Below are 21556 nucleotides of genomic sequence, written 5' to 3' on the forward strand. Positions count from 1 at the left end.
TGGGATGGCACCGTCTGCTCTCTCAGTACACACGGGGAGGAACAGGAGGAGGGTCAGAAGTCCACCGTCGTCCTCAGCTACAGAGCGAGTTTGAAGCCTGGGCTGTATGATATCCTGCTTCAAAACAAAACAAAACAAAAAAACAGAAGAAGAGGGAGGCCAGTTGTTAGTTCAGTCAGCAAATTGCCTGCTGCAAAAACCCGAGGACCTGAGTTCAGAACCCGGGTACCATGTAACAAGGCGAATGACAACTGTAACCCTAACTAGTGGGTAGAGGCAGGCAGACCCCAGCGTTTAACAGCCATCCAGCTAACCAAATGGCAGATACTAGGTTCGGTGAAGGACCCTGCATTAGAAAATAATACGGAAGATCGACTAGATGACTCAAGGCCAGAGAAAGTACTTCCTGCCAAGCCCGGTGACCCAAGTTCAATCCCCACGACCTGCATGGTAGAAAGAGGAAATCCACTCCCACAAGCTGTTCTATGGTGTCCACATATTCATATGCACACAGACAGATACATACATAAAACATATACATACATACATACACAAAACAAAAACATTTTAAAAATAAGGCAGAGGGCAAGAGGGCAACACATCTGATGCTAACCTTTGACCTCCACATATACATACATACATGCACACACACGAACACATGAATACACACACACACACAAACACACACACACACGAACACTTTTAGGACACAAGGGCTCTAACTGCAGTATTCTTTGCCTTCTCCACATGCCCTGAGAGTACATGCATCGCTGGCATGCTCCACATGGAGATTGAATCAGCTGTTGCCCTCCACCCAACATCACTGGGCTGCATCCTCAGAGGTAAGCCTCCGTGTTGATGTAGCTTTCTGTCTTCCCAGTGATTCCGGAATATGGATGGGTGAAAGAAAGGGGATGATGAGAACAGGCAATTGAGGTTGAGCAGGGGGAGAAAGACATAGCAATGTGGGCTGAGAGCGGAGCATATGGGAAAGCCATCAAAGGGTGAGAAGTCCATCCCCGAGTCAGAACACTGGGACAAGGGGCGAGCGGGGCTTGCACGTACCAGAAGGCTTCACATGCCTTGCTGAAGAGCTTGGGTTTTATTTTTAAGCAGTGGGAAGCCACTCAAGGGAACAACAAGATAAGGCTTGTATTTTAGATCAGCGTGCTGAAAGGAGACTGGCCGGAGCTTGGGAGATGTTTGGATGGCGGGACAGGGAGAGCGGTGGGGAGGCTGTTCGGCTCAGTGTATCAGACAAGACCCCATTAGTATTTGTCCTGAAGCCAAAGCCACAGGCATGAAGAGGAGTGGGGCAGTGGCAGGGCTCTGGAAGTGTCAGGAAACCTGCGACCCAGGACTCAGCGACTGACTTATGCAGATAAGGAAAGGGAAGGGAGTCCAGGCTCGCCCCCGGATACTTGAGAGCTAGCCCACACCTATAACCCCAGCACTCAGTAGCCACAGCCGGCTCAGGAGTTAGCGGCCACATTGAGGGACACAGAGAAGCTGAGCCAACCTGATTACACAAGACCCTTCCTTAAAAAAGAAAAAATAATAAGAATTATGATAAGCCAATAACCAGCACTAATCGCTCATTGGTCCCCAAATCTATTTCTTAAAGGATGTTTATGTTTATCTCCAAGAAGGTCATAAATAATTTTTTATAAGACTTGAAATTCCAGAACATGCTGCCTTACTCTATCTCTCATTGGCATAAACTCGATGGAAGGAGACTCTTTGTTCATTGTTAAAACCTGTTGCAAATGGAAGAGAACTCTTTCCTATATAAGATATCTTTGGTGCCACCCAAATGCCTGGTCACTGTTCAAATCTGGGTTTACCAAGTCTTTCATTACTTTCAAGGCTATTTTTTAAGATTCATTTTTATTTGTGTGTGTGTGTGTGTGTGTGTGTGTGCCATATGTGGGCAGGTTGCCTATGGAGACCAGAAGAGGGCATTGGAGCCTCTGGAGCTGGGTATACAGGCACTTGTGAGCCTTATGACATGGGACCAAGGGTCTGAAACTAGGCCATCTGGAAGAGCAGAAGGCACTCAACCTCTGAGCCATCTCTTTCTGTGATGAACTGAAATGCACTCATTTCAGATATCATCCTTGGGAGCAAGGATCAGGGCACCAAAGCAGACAACAAGCACGCATGTGAGAGGCTGGGGCATTCAGTCATTAGTTTCATAGCTGGCAAGAAGAAGGACCTGAGTTCTACCGCTAGAACCCATATGAAGAAAAGCACAGATTTGTAGTTCAAGTAGGAGAGGTGGAGACAGGCAAAACCCTGGGACTCACTGGCCAGCTAGCCTCACATAATTGCTGAGCTCCAGGTCAAGCAAGATACCCTGGCTCAGCAAAGTAAGATGGACAATACCCAGGGTAACACTAAGTGTGACTTCTGGTCTCCACATGTATCACCCCCCCCCCACCACCATCACCACCACCACCACCACCACCATCACCACCAGCACCCCCACAAAAAAAACTCATGCCGTTGTTTTAAGTTTTGTTTTTCCTGAAATAATGGGACTCAATCTCCACGGTCAGACAAACAGATCTCGAACGGTGTCAGTGAAACACTCTAGAGAACAAGAGAACTTCTAAGTCACAAGCAGCATGCACGTACACTGTAATCCTTCCCAAACCCTGGAGCTGACGCTGGAATTATTGGTGAAATGGGCCAAAATTTAAGTGTTTGGACTCTCCATGCAGTGGAGATCATCTTAACACATCTCTTGACAAACAACCCACAGTTGCCAAGGTTTATGAGTCAGCCATGAGGCAATTGTTGAACCCTTTCCCAGGATCTCTGCATCCTTGAGTGTTACCATACGAGAGTCCAGGACGTTGGAGAAATGGCAACACTGCAGAGTAATTTCATGAAAATACTAAATTTTCTGTCACCTAAACGCTAAGATAGTAACTTCAATTTTTTTCTACTCCTAAGATATGCTTAGTGCTAATGATTTTTTTCTTTTAATTCCTGAATTTTCATAAATACCCAAGACAGGGGTTTCAATGTCTGTTGATGATTATTGCCGAGCGCTGAATCTTTTCCCTGTGTACGGATGGTGAGCACTTTAACATACGAGTCTGAAGGTGATGGAAGCCATTTCGTATTTCACAGACTGGTAGTAAGCAGAGCCCAGCAGAGCTTAGCATCTTCTATAGTTCAGGCTTTACACTGGGAACTTTCATGTCTATTTAACTGACTCAGCTTATATCCACTGTCATTTTGAGATGCTTCTTCATTTTCTCTTGCTGCGCAACAAGAAACCTACCACAAACTTTGCAAGCTAAAACATTGCCTATGTATTTGCTCATAACTAGGTAGCATGAAACCCTGAGCCTGCTGTGGAGGGTTCTCTGCTCAGGACTTTATGTAGCTAAAACCAAGGGGTTTGCCTTAGGTCTTTTCCTCAGCAAAATCCAGTGACTGTGGTTGGAGAGATGAGGTTTGACAGCTAGCGTGATGGCTTATCACATGAAGGCGTTTGTTACCAAACCTGACTTCCTAAACTTGATCCCTGAGATCCGTATTGTGGAAGGTTGATTTCTGACCTCCGCATGCGGGCTGTGCCATGCTCAAAGACAAGTGTCTACACACACACACACACACACACACACACACACACGCATACACACGCATGCAAAGATGTCATTTAAAATGTCTGTAAAAGAAATGAGGCCTGGACTAGGCATGCGGTACATTTTGTTATCCTAGCAACTGAGAGGCTGAGATAGGGGACCAGGGTCTGGGGGCCAGCCTGGTTTACAGTGTGAGCTCAGAATTAACCTAGAATGTGTATCAGGAAAATTGGCTGGGGTGTAACTCAGTGTGCTTACCTAATGTGTACAAAAACCTCGTTTTCATCCCAGTACCCTATAAAGCCAAGTATGGTATTGCCTACCTGTAATACCAGAACTAAGGGTGTGAGGGAGATAGGAAAGGCTGAAGTTCAAGGTCATTCTGGCCTCCATCATGAATCTGAGGTCAAGCCAGCCTGAGATGTGAGAGGGGCTTGGCCGGGGGATCAGGTCTGCTTTCCTTTGCTGACATTCGTCCTGGCCTCATATAACTTCCTACATTTCTTGTCACACAGCCTCCTCTACTTTACAGGCAGCAATGGCAGGTACCACTTTGGTCCAGTATTCCTCTCACTTGGTGTCTCTCAGGGAAGGCCAGTCCCTTTTACAGGCTCCTAACTGGACAGGCTAGCTAGAATGCTCTCAGCATCCTAATGTCAACTCATTTAGATCATATTTGCATCTGCAAAATGACTTCATAATGGTGCCTGGATTAGCGCTTGATGGAATGACTGAGAGATGTGTGGATACCAGAGGACAGGCCTGTTGGGACCATCCTGGACCGTCTTTGCCATAGACTCACGTCTCCAGGGTACCAGGGAGGTTGTGTTCTCATACAGACCAAGGAAGAATTGCTTCCAAGCTCACTAAGAATGTTATCAGGATCCAAGCCAAGAGGTGGTGGTGCATGCCTTTAATCCCAGCACTCAGGAGGCAGAGACAGGAGAATCTTTATGAGTTTGAGGCCAGAGTGGTCTACAAGAGCTAGTTCCAGGACAGGCTCCAAAACTACACAGAAACCCTGTCTCAAAAAAACAAAGAATGTTATCAGGATCCATTTCTTTTTTGCTTTTTTATAAAAATGATTTTTAGTGAGCTCTACAATTTTCTCTGCTCCCCTCTCTTCCTCTTCCCTCCCCTTCAACCCTCTCCCAAGGTCCCCATGCTCCCATTTTACTCAGGAGATTTTATCTTTTTCTACTTCCCATGTAGATTAGACAGGATCCATTTCTTTCTGGCTATGCAGTTGAAGGCATTGGCTTGTGTTAGCTGATAGATGGGAAACTCCCATCCATCCCTGCTAAGTAGATGTGCTCAGAGTAGTTGCTTCACTGTGAAGGCCAGCAAGAGAATCCTCCAAATCCAGCATCTACTAAGACTGGCTCTTACCTGGTGTCGTCTAATCGCGAGAGTTCTGCAGGGTCAGGGGAAGTCACGTTTTCATCTCACGCACAAAAAGCAGAATTTCTAACAGTGGCTGAAGGTCATGTTATGATGTGTCTGCCACCAAAAGTCTATGCTTAGTATTATGGAATAATTGAAAAATTAAGTATTTTTTTTAAGAGTTTAGGGGCCAGGCAGTGTTGGTATCACACACCTTTAATCCCATCCCTTGGGAGGCAGAGGCAGGTGGATCTCTGTGAGTTCCAGGTCAGGCTGATCTAGAGAGCAAGTTCCAGGACTGTCGGAACTATTACACAGAGAAACCCTATCTCAAAACACCAAAACCCACCACCGCCACCACCTCCAACAAAAGAGTTCAGGGACTAGAACATTTGCCCTGGAGTACAATTTGGGCAGAAGAGTCCACCAAAATGTCACCTAGTGTTCCTCAAATCCTGGAGCAGATTCATCTGAGGCTGAACCCTAACTGTGTCCTGGATCTACTGCAGCTTAACTTTCCCTTGCCTCGTTTCCTTCTTCATGAAATGCATGATTGTGCTGGAGTGAATTTGGAGAGTGATGGCCTTGTGGGAACCAGAGCTCGGCGTGCCCTTAGGCGTTATTTCTACCACTGTTTGTTTCCTTCCTGATGAATGTGATATGGATTATCCACCTATTTATTTAATCTATTGTTAAGCGTACGTGTCTTTTGTAATTTTCTTTTCATGATATATTTTCTCTAACAGCTATGTTGAGATGTAATTGGTATCACCTGCCCAGGAAGCTAGATAAGCGCGTACACCTGTGCTATCACCATCGGGAGCGTGCGGTTTTGGTAACATCTATCCACGTGAAGTCTGAAACGGCCCATCCATGAGAGGATTTGGCGTGGCCTAACCCTGTGAGGATTTGGCGTTGTCTATTCATAAGAGGCGTGGCTATATCCTCTCCATGCACTTGGCGGGGCAGTGAGTGCAGTTTTTCCATGCTCTCTCGTCATTATGCCAATTACACTTTTCAAACACTTAATTTCCCATCTGCTAATAGGACTCTTGAGGAAAGTGAATGTTAATTAGGTCTCCTGTGACACATTTTAATTATATGTCTCATTCTGTAGCTGAGGTTCAATGGTAGACTACGGTAGGGGGTAATCAACCGCAGTTTGTAACCGCATGGTCTGTATTTATGTCTGTGGTGGCAGAAGAAAGACTTTGGGAATTGTCCCAGTCTGTATGTTGGAAGGAAGGTGACTCAAATTTATTGAATTAAATTGAGTTGCACCAATTCTCTGCTTAGTTCTACTCCAATTGTATGGAAGAAAAATGAGAAAACCTTCATTTCCTATTCGGGGGTTTCAAAGTTGCTAGGGCAACAAAGGCTCATATGTATTAGACAGGCATAATCTAATATGGCATAAGAGAGTATCAAAATTAGTTGTCTATTAGTTATCTATGAGGTATGGGAGTCCACAACATCTCTTTTTATGATGCTAATTTAGTCCATGTGTGTGCGTGTGAGGCCAGTTATTGTGGGAGTCAATTCTCCTTCCATTGTGTGGGTCCAGAAAACGAACTCAGGTCATCAGACTTGGTACCAAGGGCCCTTACCCAGGGAACTATCTTACTATCTTGCCAGATTGAAATATGAGAATTCAAAAAAGGAAGGACCGATGGGGAAGTGCTTCCTACAATGGCCCCAGGTCACCACCTGTGTTAGTAGTATGGCCTGGAGAAGCTGAGTGCTGGAGAAACACTCAGTCTTGAATAATAGTTTGAACGTGGGTTTGCTTTACACGGATCCTCCTCTGTTTACAAGATAGAAAGGGGCACACAATGAAGGTTGTTTACTAGGGAGGATGAGCACACTGGACCCTCTAATCATCGTGAGGTACCCTGGGCTTCAGTTCTCTAGAAGGTCTTGGGGACACAGAGATTGCACTGTCTATGTAACGCATACAGAAAGCAATGACACATGAGGTGTGGTTATATCATGGAAAATCTGTTTATCCAGTCTCTAATTTTCTAGGATTTTTTTTTTCTGTTTAACAAAAATATTGGGCTGGAAGTGCTGTCGCATGCCTTTAATCACAGCGCTCGGGAGGCAGAGGTAGGTAGATGTCTGTGAATTCAAGGCCAGCCTGGTCTACAAGAGCTAGTTCCAGGATAGGCTCCAAAGCTACACAGAGAAACCCTATCTTGAACCCCCTCCAAACAAACAAACAAACAAACAAACATACAAGCAAACAAACCTTTTACAACCCTCAATAAGGCAGGCTATTAAATATTATATTATATTATAATATTAAATATATTATAGTAGTTGCAATAAACATAGAGGCAATGATATAGGACATACATTTCCCATTGTTTCGAGAATGACACACAGTGTAGAAGATTTCTTTGAAGTGTGTCTGTTCTGAAGCACTCTGATACCAAGTTTCGTTTGATTTCTACAATAGATCTGTGAGAAGAAATCACGGTTTACACACGGCTCCATTCTATTTCAATAACCTATCTGCAAAGTCACATTTCACTGTGCGGGATGGAAGACAGCATCTTAAGTGGCTATTTATAACTGGCGTTATATCATATGGGGCAATATTATTAGTTGAAAAAGTCAGCAATTGAGGGCTGTAATTCATTCATTTATGACCTTACCATTTTGCAGCATTCTTAATACCGTTTTTTTTTACAAGCTATTGCGAGCGAGATGAAAGCTAGTTAGACGTTCTTGAGAGCAGAAGTCTGTTTCTCCCAGCTATAAATTCTTTGCCTAGTAAACAATTTCATCTTGTGAGCGTAAAATAGGGAACTACACTTCTCTTCAGCTGTTTAGTTCATCGTGAATGTGTTTCCTGTTTAACTGAAGAAAGAACCATACTCGTAAATTCTCCCTGAGCCCCTAGAAGCAGTAGCAGGCTCTGCCTACCGAGAATCCATCCTGTACATAGCCCTGGGACCTTATTGATTGTGACATTAAATAAATGGCCTTGATCTTCTTTTTTTAAATACTCAAGGCTACAAGTAATACAATCTCAAGGAAGCAGAGGGAAAGAGGCATGCGGGAAGGAGGGAAGCCAGGCTTACTCCCCAATGCATCAGCCAATGGGCTTGCTGTCTTTGGACGTTGTCTCTAGTCTCCTGTCAGAATGGAGAGAAAAGTGAAGCTATTTTCACATTCACTTCTAATCTAGCTAGACCGCTGAACTGGCCGGTTTCTTGGTTTGTTGTTGAAGGTTGTACATCACCCAGAGAAGCCTACAGGGCAAGAATGTCGAAATCCAGCTCAGACTTGATTTGCCAATGTGCGTGTCCTGAGCCTGCATCTGAGTGAGGGCATTTGGGGTTAGTTGCCTTTCTGCTACTGAGACAAGTGCCTGGGATGATGAACTTATGAAAAGTTCTGTCCTGGCTCACAGTTCTGGAGGTTTCAGTCCTTGAACGACCGGCTCTGTTGTTTGGAGCCTATGTTTACACGTCATGATGAAACAGAACCAGCCATCTTCTGAACAGAAAGTGCCAGTGGAAAGGAAAAAGACTGGATCCCACTATTCCAAGCATCCTAAGGCCTTCCACGAGGTACTGCCTCTTAAAGTTATTACCCTCTCCTAACACTGCTAATCTGGAACTACGCTTTCCAAAGCACATGGCTTTGTGTCATTCCTGCTAAGGCTGCATGGACCAACGACACTCTGGCTGGCTTCCAGAGCCAGGGCACTAGCTGCACCCACAGAATCCTGAACTGCTATGATAAATGTACCTGCGTTGACTCCTCTAGTAAAACGTGTGCCCCTCGCTGTGTGAGTGCCATGCAAAGAGCCAAGAGAACGCTCAGCTCAGCGTACGCTGAAGACAACCCTCACTCAACTCCTTCAACGGGGAGAACGAGGAAGTGTTCCAGCTTCACAAAAGGCTATTGTAGGTGTCAGTTCTCCCCTTGCTGTCATGAAATGGGAAGAAACAGTTAGCTGCAAGACAAAACATGTCACCAGTCCTCTGCAGGAATCCAGATCACCTGTTAAACAGCTCTGCTGTGTCACTCGCAGACACATTTTGTACTTCCGTAGCTGACATTTCCATTCAAGCTCACAAAGCTTTACTTCACAAAACTTCTCTGCCTTTCAAAATCTACTTTCCGTACCCTTTTGCAAAGTTCCAGGCAAATTCTACTTTATTGAAAACACATTTCCCTTTTCCTTCCTGAACACTGTAATATCCCTGAACCCTGTCTGTCTGTCTGTCAAACAATAGTCACACAGTTGAGTTGATGCAACCCGTGGCCCAGGTTCCACTCGTGGAGATCGGAACACCAGTGGTAGTGCACCCCGGATCCACTCATGGGAACAGAACACCGGTGGTACAGCACCCCAGATCCACTCGTGGGGATCAGAACACCAGTGGTAGTGCACCCCGGATCCACTCATGGGAACAGAACACCAGTGGTAGTGCACCCCAGATCCACTCGTGGGGAACAGAACACCAGTGGTACAGTATGAGGAGGAGCAGCAGCAAAAGGAAGAGGGATCTGAAAGGGTGTAACCTTGGCAACTGTGACAGCATCAGGATAACATTGAGATGAGGAGACTGGTCACTTGGCAGAGAAAACCTCACCGTACTTCATTCTTCAGGATCCCATGGAAGAGGACTGCCATTAACAGGACCTGTGGACTAACACAGAATCCTGAATCCTCAGAGTCTTCAAAGGATAGGCAGGGAGGTTAGCTAGAAGGTTAGAGTTCACCTGGTGTATATTCAGAGATTCTTTAGAGAACTGTTGTTGTGCTGTTTGGTTACTCATGACCTCTTGTTTATCCTGTCTGCAGGTACAGAGGGAGGAGTCATTTATAATCACCACCTCCACCCCCATCACTACTACCTCCACCACATCATCACCACCACCTCCACCACCATCACCACCACCACCATCACCACCATCACCACCACCACCACCACCCCTCCACCCCACCACCATCACCACCACCACCACCATCACTATTACCTCCACCACATCATCACCACCACCTCCACCACCATCACCACCACCATCATCATCACCATCACCACCACCACCACCATCCCCCCCACCACCACCACACACCACCACACCATCACCACCACCACCATCACTATTACCTCCACCACATCATCACCACCACCTCCACCACCATCACCACCACCATCATCATCACCATCACCACCACCACCACCATCACCACCACCACCACCACCATCCCCACCACCACCCACCACCACCCCCCCCACCCCACTACTACCTCCACCACCAGCACCACCAGCCACCACACACACCACCACCACCACCACCATCACCACCATCACCACCATCACCACCACCACCACCATCACCACCATCACCCCCACCACCATCATCACCACCACCATCACTACCACTACCACCATTACCATCACCAACACCAACACCACATCACCATCAACAATACCACTACCACCACCATTACCACCACGATCACCACAATCATCACCACCATCACCATAACCACCACCTCCACCCCCCACCATCACCACCATAACCACCATCACCACTACCACCACCACCACCATCAACAACACACCCAACACCATCACCACCATCATCACAAGCATCACATCTGTGCCAACATTGCCTTTGTGCAAAGTTATTGTCCATTCAAGTTTACTGTATAATTATTTTACTCTCCATCTCCAAACTCCCCATTTTTGCCAATGTTAGGGTTCATTGAGTGTGAAGATAGTTGGGATTAAATGTGATTACTTGTATTGAATAAGAGGCTGGGAACCAAACAGACCTAAGCATACAAAACCATTCTCTTCAGCACAGAGCCAGGTGGCATTTGTCTCCCTGAACTCAGAAGGTCAAAGCAGGAGGAGCCGAACTCCACGGCTACAGAACAAGTTTGAGGCCAGCCTGGGTTATAAGAGTCCCTGTCTCAAAAACAACAATAACCAAAAACCCCAAGACAAAACAAATAAAAAGTCCAGCTCCTTAATCTGGTCTGTCTGGAATACACCCTTTGGTTTTCTTTGATGCTTTGTTCCTATTAGTTCTGCCCTTTAATTTCCTCATTCCTGTGACCTTGTAAAGTCAATCCTACTTTTAATATTTAAATAAAACATTAACACTTTCCTATAGTGTTGCATGAAGTATGGTTTTAGTTTTGCTTCTGGATACAGAGACAGGAAAGGACTTTCTAAAAAGGATCCTAATAGCTTAGGGAAGAATAGCAAGGCCTAAAAAATGGATTGTATGAAATGAAATGCTTCAGTGCAGCAAGCAAACAGTTGCAGAGTGAAGAAATGGTTTACAGAAGGGTTCAACCTTTGCTAGATATCTGACAGAAGATTAGTATCTAGATTATAGAAAGAACCCCTCAAACCAGACACCAAAATCATCCCCTCAAATAGCCCAATCAACAAATGGGTGAATGAAATGAGAAATGGTCAAAAGGTAAAGTACAAATGACTAATAATCATAGAAAAATGTTAGCCAGGCATGGGTGACACACACCTTTAATCCCAGCACTCCAGAGATAGAGGCAGGTGGATCTCTGAGTTAGAGGCCAGCCTGGTCTACAGAGCAAGCTCTAGGACAGTCATGAAAACACACAGAGAAGGGAATGTCTGAGGTGTGGTGCTGAGGAGAGATTTGCAACATGATAGTGTGAGCAAAGGATCACTTACCCCTGAGAACTACTGAAGAGCATGTGCCAGAGGCAGAAGTCTAGGTCAAACATAGGACACCCTCATTAAGCAACCCAGGGTGTCACCTGTACCCATAACAGTCTCAACAGCAGCAGCAGCAGCAGCCGCAGCAGCAGCAGCAACCACCACCACCATCACCACCATCACCACCACCACCACCACCATCACCACCACCATCAACACCATCACCACCACCACCACCACCATCACCACCACCACCACCACCATCACCACCACCACCACCACCACCACCATCACGACCATCACCACCACCATCACCACCACCACCACCATCAACACCATCACCACCACCATCACGACCATCACCACCACCATCACGACCATCACGACCATCACCATCACCACCACCACCACCACCACCACCACCACCACCACCACCACCACCACTACCAAGTTCCTGGGGGTAGATTTCCAGGCAGGACTGAGACAGGCTTTCTTAGCTGGGACACCACGAGGTGGTTAAACAGTATTGGACCATCAAGGTGGTGGAAATCAAGGAAAACAGAACCCATCTACGGTCCATGAAGCTGCAGTCAAGCTTATGTTGAGAACCTGCGTTATACCTTTATTTCTAGCTCTCCCCAAGTATTAGGGATCTTGGGATTTTACTGCTAAATCGGCTGCGGCGGAGCAGCAATCAGGACTGTGGGTGAGAGTAGCAAGATGCTGCCGCAATTGGCTAGGGAATGAGATGTAGCCTACAAAATGGAGGAATCTTCATTGGCACCTTAAGGCTTTTGACAAGCAGAAGAATCTGGTCCTCTGCGATTGTGCTGAGTTCAGGAAGGTCAAGCATGCAAAACAGTCAGACCATGAAGAAAAATGGGTTTGGGGTCTGGTCTTGCTAAATGGAGAGAACTTGGTATCCATGAATGTAAAGGGTCCTCCTCCTAAAAACACTAGCATTGCTCATGTACCACTTGCTGGCACTGCAGGTGGCCCTGGGGTTTGGAGGGCAGATGGCAGAGTAGTACCAGCTAGTGGACCTATTCCCCAAGCTCCTGATGGATGAGCAGGCCCTGTCTGAAGAGCTGGAGGTCCATCCCAGCAGGGAAGAAGCCCTGTGGCAGCTGCTGCCATTGCTGTCACTGCCAGCATTGCTGGAGACCCACCGGGATATGGGACTCCACCTCCACCTGCAGGCAGAGCAACCCCACCTCCAGGAAATAGGGCTCCTCCACCTGGCATGAGATCACCTATGGGCCACCCATTGATCTTACCCCTGCATGAGGGACACCTACAGGTGTGCCCCCTCGGGGAATGTGACCCCCTCCACCAGGAATTAGAGGCCTCCCTCCCCTAGGAGGTCTCACCCAGACTCTAAGATATGGCTGATGAATAGCAGCCTTTCCATTTCCCTGCAATGTGGCTTGGAAAACTGTGTAGACTGCAAGGTTTTTTGAGTCCTATTGCTGCATTAATTATACCTAATAAATACATAGAACAATTGAAAAATAGACAAAACAGAGAAAGCCAGTCTCAAAAAAAAAAAAAAAAAAGAAGAAAGAAAGGAAAAGAAATGTTTAAAATCCTTAGGCATCAGATAACTCAAAACTCCCTTTAGTAGCTAGGAGGTGGAGGAAGGTGAAAGAGAGTTCAAGGTTTTTCTCAGTGATGTAGTGTTAGTGTTAATCCCAACTATGGGAAGAGAAAGACCACTGACCGAAATCATCATGGCCAAATTAATTAAAGCAGGCAATTAATTAAAGTAAGCTTTTTTATTTGTGCACATGCATGAGCTGCCTTCCCCTAAGGGAGACAACAAGACACATGTTTCACTCCCTGAAACAAGTTTGTTTGACCCATCTGCAGTGGTACACAGGCAGGAAATATGTCAGTATGTATGCTTGCCCCTGATTGGACCTGGTGGGAACTACTTAAGCTGCTGTAAACCCTGATTCAGGGCCATCTTCTGGAAACCCAGAGATGGAGCTGGCCAGAGCATATCCACCCGGCCAGCATTTAGTTAAAGCTTGCTTCAATTTTGACTTTAAATTGTGGTAGTGTTCTTTTTCTCGAGCAGTGGGATTAACACACTAACTAGGACAGGGACTGTTTGGGAGAAGAGAGCTAGCAGGAAGGGGCTGGGCGACAGGAGAAGGTAGTGTACGTGAGTGTGTCCAAAGCGCATCATTCCTGAATGGAAACGTCATTATGAAACCCACCACTCTGTACAGTGAGTCGATGCTAACAAATGCGGAGCTGGGAGTACAGCTCAGAGGTAGAGCACTTGCATAGCAGTGGTGAAGCCATGGCTTTGAACCTGCACTGCAGAGGAGGGTGAGGAGAAGGAGAAAGAATTTCTACCATCAGGATCAGACTATCAAAGACCTTCAGTCCATCAGTAAGGAAGGGACTGACTCAAGGTAAGCGTGGAAAGGATGCTGACAGGGGTGTGGCCAGCTATGGCATAGCATGCGTTAAGAAACGACGACACTGGAGGGACGGCTCAGTGCTTACGGACTGCTCTCCCAGAGGACCAGGGTTGGATTCCCAGCAGACATGGTGGTTCACAACCTTCTGCAACTCCAGTTCCAGGGGAACCAATTCCTTCTTCTGGCTTCTGTGGGCATCAGACTCCCACATGGTGTAGAAACTTACATGTAGACAAAACAATCACACACACAAAATAAAAATAAATCTCAAAAGGAAAAAGATGAGGTAAACTATTTTATTGCTGCAGGGCTGGCGAGAGGCAAATCTGTTTTTGTGTGTGGCAAAGAACATGCATCTCCATTTCAGAAAGTCTTGCATTGTTATTAATTGTTCACACCTCTCAGTACTTCTTTTTTTTTTCCTCAGGGATTTTTTTTCAGCCAAATGTAGTAATGTGAATAACGTAAAAGCTTTCATTGACATTAATTTATAAAGGAAAGATTGTAATGGCCATCCTAGTCTAAATCCCAAAGTCAGTTCCCTATCAGAGCAAATTGCTCTTACTGGTGTTTACAGACACAAATCTCAGACAAAACTAAGTTTTCCTCACAATTTGGGAAGCAAGTACTCAGGGTTCTTCAAGACATTGTTCATTGCCAGTCGCTGTCTGTGAGATATGACGAGTTTTGCTATTACCCAGAAATCAAAAACAAGAAATGTAATGCAACTAAGATTTGGATAATTGGGGGTCTTTATATTTATTTTTATTATCTAAAACTTATATGTATATGTGGGGTGGAACTAGGGTAACAGGCATGTGGAAGCATTTGCTCTCGGAGACCAAAAGAGGTGGTGGATCACATTGGAGCTAGAGTTACATGCAGTTGTGACCAGGGTGCTGGGAACTGAGCTAGGGTCCTCTGCAAGAGCCATATGTGTTCTTAATCCCTGTGCCTTTTCTCCAACCTCTTGCTTTGGTTTTTATATTTGTTTTTGAGACAATTTCTTATATTCCAGACAGTTCTCAGACTAGCTATAAAACCAAGACTAGCCTTGAATTCAGGATTCTCCTCCTTCTACCTTCCAAGGCCTTGGGTTAAAGGTATAGCTTGAGAAATTTCTTACATATTGTATACCAACTGAGGGACATAATTTGATAAATATTTCATAATTAGTATTAGGAAAATGTAACAGAAGTCCCATTAATTCTGTTTTATTTAAGCAATTGAAAGCTTTTGATCAGTAATTTAACAATTGGTCTTATGATTTAAAAAGTACATATTGATCAATGTGGTACTGATAAATGAAATAAACAGTAAACTAAGATAAACTGAAATAGTGTGTGTGTGTGTGTGTGTGTGTGTGTGTGTATAGTCCAGAAGTCAACTTCCACTTTGATGTTTTTGTAAGGGGTCTCTCACTAGCCGGTAAATCACTCTCATGCACCATCATGTCTGGCTTCTCTCTCTCTCTTTCTCTCTGTGTGTGTGTGTGTGTGTGAGAGAGAGTGGCAGGGAAGGAGGGGGGAGAAAGAAAGAGGGAGGGAGGGAGGGAGGGAGGGAGAGAGAGAGAGAGAGAGAGAGAGAGAGAGAGAGAGAGAGAGAGAGAGAGAGAGAGAGAGAGAGAGATGGGTATTGGACTTAGGTCCCAGCTTGCAAGGCAAGTGCTTACCCAAACTGAGATATCTCTCTCTCTCAGTCCTTAAATATGTTTTAGAAAGTAAGGGACTTGGTCAGTACATGAAAAGGCCTTTCTTTGCTGAGTGCTACTCTGGTTGCTGAGGGCAGAGTTGCCAGGGACTCGGTGCAGCTTGGGACTGAACTCCTGTTTTAGCGGACTGACCCCGTTATGGAGTCACATATTCTGGCGAAAGATTCTGGGCTTGAGTCAGAGACCAGGGCTTCACTGCTCGGACACAGCAGGCAGCGTGGGTTTCCCGTGTGCGCCTGCCAGTTTTCTACAAACCTCAGATTCTATGGCGTGACACCGGGAGGAGAGGCGGATGAACATGCTCGCCTGAGGAGGAACATTGGGTTTGGGGAACTTGTCACTTTCAGAGGCCACGGTGATGAGGTTGTTCCTGGTCCCGGGGAAAACATTACCTCATATCTCCAAGGTCGCTTGTTGCAAACAAAACCTTAACAACCAGCCCAGGAGAAACTGCAAGAGCCTCGCCTTTTCTCTATGACCAGCACGACAGTGCAGGGTCTCTCCGGGAATCTGGAGCAGCTGGCCTGTCCCGGTTAAGGAACTTGGTTTCCGGCTGCCTCACTCCATCAGAGGCACCACTGGTGTTAGCCCTGCACGTGTTTTAACCTCTTCTTCCTTTTTCATTTTTGTGCTCGCTGTTGCTGCATCTTCTGTTGTTGCCAGCATCACGTTTATCCTCATGCATTTGCCAGATTTTGCCTGCATCCCAGGAACCATACCGCTCTCCTGAAGGCCACACTCAGTCTCTCCGTGAATTACCAAGCAGTTTTCTCAAAGTATGAATTCCCAGTTTAGGGGTGCTTTTTGCTCCATGAAAGCTGAAGGACATAGTTTTGTGTGAGCCAATATGTATCTTGGGGTCTCCCGGAAAAAAGGCTTCATGACTCTGGGTTTCCAGACAGCTGTTACATAGTCATCAAAGGAGATGACAGCTGTCTGCCTTTTAATCTCTATTTCTGATTTTAGTTCCAGTTATTTTTTCATTTCCTTTCTTTTCTTTTTTCCTTTCCTTTCCTTTCCTTTCCTTTCCTTTCCTTTCTTTTTTTCTTTTCTGTTTTCCTCCATATCCTGTAGCCCCTGGCTGGCCTGGCGCTGTCTATTTCGCCCATGCTAACCCAGAACTTGCCGTCATCTGGTCTGTGTCGGCTGACTGCTGGGATTGCAGGCATGCACCACCACAGCCAGCTTGTTCTTCACAGCATGGCTGTGCATGGAAATTTTGCTTTGTGAGATGTTAAAAAAAAAGGAAAGATAAAGATTTTTGAGATCCACCTGGGTGGTGGTGGCATATGCCTTTAATCCCAGAACCTGGGAGGCAGAGGCAGGTGGATCTCATTGAGTTCAAGGCCAGCTTGGTCTACAAAGTGAGTTCCAAGACAGCCAGGACTGTTATACAAAGAAACCCTGACTTAAAAAAAAAAAAACCAAAAATCTTGACTCAGTTATATGACAGTTTGTAAGGAGTCGTCATTACCTGTACTTTCTCAAGCTAGAGAGACAGATAGTGTATTTATCACGGGGGGAGGAATGAGTGACTGAGACAGGACCGAGAATTCCTAGATGAAAGTCACCCAACCCCACATCACCATCAACAATACCCCCACTACCACCACCATTACCACCACGATCACCCACAATCATCACCCACCACTCACCATAACCAACCACCTTCCACCCCCCACCCATCACTCACCTATACCACCATCATCACACTACCACCACCGACCACCATCAACAACACACCCAAAACCATCACCACCATCATCACAAGCATCACATCTGTGCCAACATTGCCTTTGTGCAAAGTTATTGTCCATTCAAGTTTACTGTATAATTATTTTACTCTCCATCTCCAAACTCCCCATTTTTGCCAATGTTAGGGTTCATTGAGTGTGAAGATAGTTGGGATTAAATGTGATTACTTGTATTGAATAAGAGGCTGGGAACCAAACAGACCTAAGCATACAAAACCATTCTCTTCAGCACAGAGCCAGGTGGCATTTGTCTCCCTGAACTCAGAAGGTCAAAGCAGGAGGAGCCGAACTCCACGGCTACAGAACAAGTTTGAGGCCAGCCTGGGTTATAAGAGTCCCTGTCTAAAAAACAACAATAACCAAAAACCCCAAGACAAAACAAATAAAACGTCCAGCTCCTTAATCCGGTCTGTCTGGAATACACCCTTTGGTTTTCTTTGATGCTTTGTTCCTATTAGTTCTGCCCTTTAATTTCCTCATTCCTGTGACCTTGTAAAGTCAATCCTACTTTTAATATTTAAATAAAACATTAACACTTTCCTATAGTGTTGCATGAAGTATGGTTTTAGTTTTGCTTCTGGATACAGAGACAGGAAAGGACTTTCTAAAAAGGATCCTAATAGCTTAGGGAAGAATAGCAAGGCCTAAAAAATGGATTGTATGAAATGAAATGCTTCAGTGCAGCAAGCAAACAGTTGCAGAGTGAAGAAATGGTTTACAGAAGGGTTCAACCTTTGCTAGATATCTGACAGAAGATTAGTATCTAGATTATAGAAAGAACCCATCAAACCAGACACCAAAATCATCCCCTCAAATAGCCCAATCAACAAATGGGTGAATGAAATGAGAAATGGTCAAAAGGTAAAGTACAAATGACTAATAATCATAGAAAAATGTTAGCCAGGCATGGGTGACACACACCTTTAATCCCAGCACTCCAGAGATAGAGGCAGGTGGATCTCTGAGTTAGAGGCCAGCCTGGTCTACAGAGCAAGCTCTAGGACAGTCATGAAAACACGCAGAGAAGGGAATGTCTGAGGTGTGGTGCTGAGGAGAGATTTGCAACATGATAGTGTGAGCAAAGGATCACTTACCCCTGAGAACTACTGAAGAGCATGTGCCAGAGGCAGAAGTCTAGGTCAAACATAGGACACCCTCACTAAGCAACCCAGGGTGTCACCTGTACCCATAACAGTCTCAACAACAGCAGCAGCAGCAGCCGCAGCAGCAACCACCACCACCACCTCCACCATCACCACCACCATCAACACCATCACCACCACCACCATCACCACCACCACCACCACCATCACCACCACCACCATCACCACCACCACCACCACCACCATCACGACCATCACCACCACCATCACCACCACCACCACCATCACCATCACCACCACCATCACGACCATCACCACCACCACCACCATCAACACCATCACCACCACCATCGCCATCACCACCACCATCACGACCATCACCACCACCATCACCATCACCATCACGACCATCACCATCACCACCACCACCACCACCACCACCACCACCACCACCACCACCACCACCACCACCACCACTACCAAGTTCCTGGGGGTAGATTTCCAGGCAGGACTGAGACAGGCTTTCTTAGCTGGGACACCACGAGGTGGTTAAACAGTATTGGACCATCAAGGTGGTGGAAATCAAGGAAAACAGAACCCATCTACGGTCCATGAAGCTGCAGTCAAGCTTATGTTGAGAACCTGCGTTATACCTTTATTTCTAGCTCTCCCCAAGTATTAGGGATCTTGGGATTTTACTGCTAAATCGGCTGCGGTGGAGCAGCAATCAGGACTGTGGGTGAGAGTAGCAAGATGCTGCCGCAATTGGCTAGGGAATGAGATGTAGCCTACAAAATGGAGGAATCTTCATTGGCACCTTAAGGCTTTTGACAAGCAGAAGAATCTGGTCCTCTGCGATTGTGCTGAGTTCAGGAAGGTCAAGCATGCAAAACAGTCAGACCATGAAGAAAAATGGGTTTGGGGTCTGGTCTTGCTAAATAGAGAGAACTTGGTATCCATGAATGTAAAGGGTCCTCCTCCTAAAAACACTAGCATTGCTCATGTACCACTTGCTGGCACTGCAGGTGGCCCTGGGGTTTGGAGGGCAGATGGCAGAGTAGTACCAATACTATATTGGAGGGCAATAGCTAGTGGACCTATTCCCCAAGCTCCTGATGGATGAGCAGGCCCTGTCTGAAGAGCTGGAGGTCCATCCCAGCAGGGAAGAAGCCCTGTGGCAGCTGCTGCCATTGCTGTCACTGCCAGCATTGCTGGAGACCCCACCCAGTACCCACCGGGATATGGGACTCCACCTCCATCTGCAGGCAGAGCAACCCCACCTCCAGGAAATAGGGCTCCTCCACCTGGCATGAGATCACCTATGGGCCACCCATTGATCTTACCCCTGCATGAGGGACACCTACAGGTGTGCCCCCTCGGGGAATGTGACCCCCTCCACCAGGAATTAGAGGCCTCCCTCCCCTAGGAGGTCTCACCCAGACTCTAAGATATGGCTGATGAATAGCAGCCTTTCCATTTCCCTGCAATGTGGCTTGGAAAACTGTGTAGACTGCAAGGTTTTTTGAGTCCTATTGCTGCATTAATTATAGCTAATAAATACATAGAACAATTGAAAAATAGACAAAACAGAGAAAGCCAGTCCCAAAAAAAAAAAGAAGAAAGAAAGAAAGGAAAAGAAATGTTCAAAATCCTTAGGCATCAGATAACTCAAAACTCCCTTTAGTAGCTAGAAGGTGGAGGAAGGAGAAAGAGAGTTCAAGGTTTTTCTCAGTGATGTAGTGTTAGTGTTAATCCCAACTATGGGAAGAGAAAGACCACTGACCGAAATCATCATGGCCAAATTAATTAAAGCAGGCAATTAATTAAAGTAAGCTTTTTTATTTGTGCACATGCATGAGCTGCCTTCCCCTAAGGGAGACAACAAGACACATGTTTCACTCCCTGAAACAAGTTTGTTTGACCCATCTGCAGTGGTACACAGGCAGGAAATATGTCAGTATGTATGCTTGCCCCTGATTGGACCTGGTGGGAACTACTTAAGCTGCTGTAAACCCTGATTCAGGGCCATCTTCTGGAAACCCAGAGATGGAGCTGGCCGGAGCATATCCACCCGGCCAGCATTTAGTTAAAGCTTGCTTCAAATTTGACTTTAAATTGTGGTAGTGTTCTTTTTCTCGAGCAGTGGGATTAACACACTAACTAGGACGGGGACTGTTTGGGAGAAGAGAGCTAGCAGGAAGGGGCTGGGCGACAGGAGAAGGTAGTGTACGTGAGTGTGTCCAAAGCACATCATTCCTGAATGGAAACGTCATTATGAAACCCACCACTCTGTACAGTGAGTCGATGCTAACAAATGCGGAGCTGGGAGTACAGCTCAGAGGTAGAGCACTTGCATAGCAGTGGCTTTGAACCTGCACTGCAGAGGAGGGTGAGGAGAAGGAGAAAGAATTTCTACCATCAGGATCAGACTATCAAAGACCTTCAGTCCATCAGTAAGGAAGGGACTGACTCAAGGTAAGCGTGGAAAGGATGCTGACAGGGGTGTGGCCAGCTATGGCATAGCATGCGTTAAGAAACGACGACACTGGAGGGATGGCTCAGTGCTTACGGACTGCTCTCCCAGAGGACCAGGGTTGGATTCCCAGCAGACATGGTGGTTCACAACCTTCTGCAACTCCAGTTCCAGGGGAACCAATTCCTTCTTCTGGCTTCTGTGGGCATCAGACTCCCACATGGTGTAGAAACTTACATGTAGACAAAACAATCACACACACAAAATAAAAATAAATCTCAAAAGGAAAAAGATGAGGTAAACTATTTTATTGCTGCAGGGCTGGCGAGAGGCAAATCTGTTTTTGTGTGTGGCAAAGAACATGCATCTCCATTTCAGAAAGTCTTGCATTGTTATTAATTGTTCGCACCTCTCAGTACTT

The 21556-nt window shown here is 46.0% G+C and overlaps 4 pseudogenes; all 4 read left to right on the forward strand.

The window, feature by feature from the left end:
- Window positions 1-11649: 11649 nt before the first annotated feature.
- LOC119806510 lies at window positions 11650-12182 on the forward strand (annotated as a pseudogene).
- A 58-nt stretch (window positions 12183-12240) lies between these two features.
- On the forward strand, window positions 12241-13054 carry LOC119806511 (annotated as a pseudogene).
- A 5571-nt stretch (window positions 13055-18625) lies between these two features.
- On the forward strand, window positions 18626-19215 carry LOC119806512 (annotated as a pseudogene).
- Window positions 19216-19273: 58 nt separating this feature from the next.
- LOC119806513 lies at window positions 19274-20120 on the forward strand (annotated as a pseudogene).
- The last annotated feature ends 1436 nt before the right edge of the window (window positions 20121-21556 follow it).

The sequence above is a fragment of the Arvicola amphibius genome, chromosome 2, assembly GCF_903992535.2.
Source record: "Arvicola amphibius chromosome 2, mArvAmp1.2, whole genome shotgun sequence".
NCBI lineage: Eukaryota > Metazoa > Chordata > Mammalia > Rodentia > Cricetidae > Arvicola > Arvicola amphibius.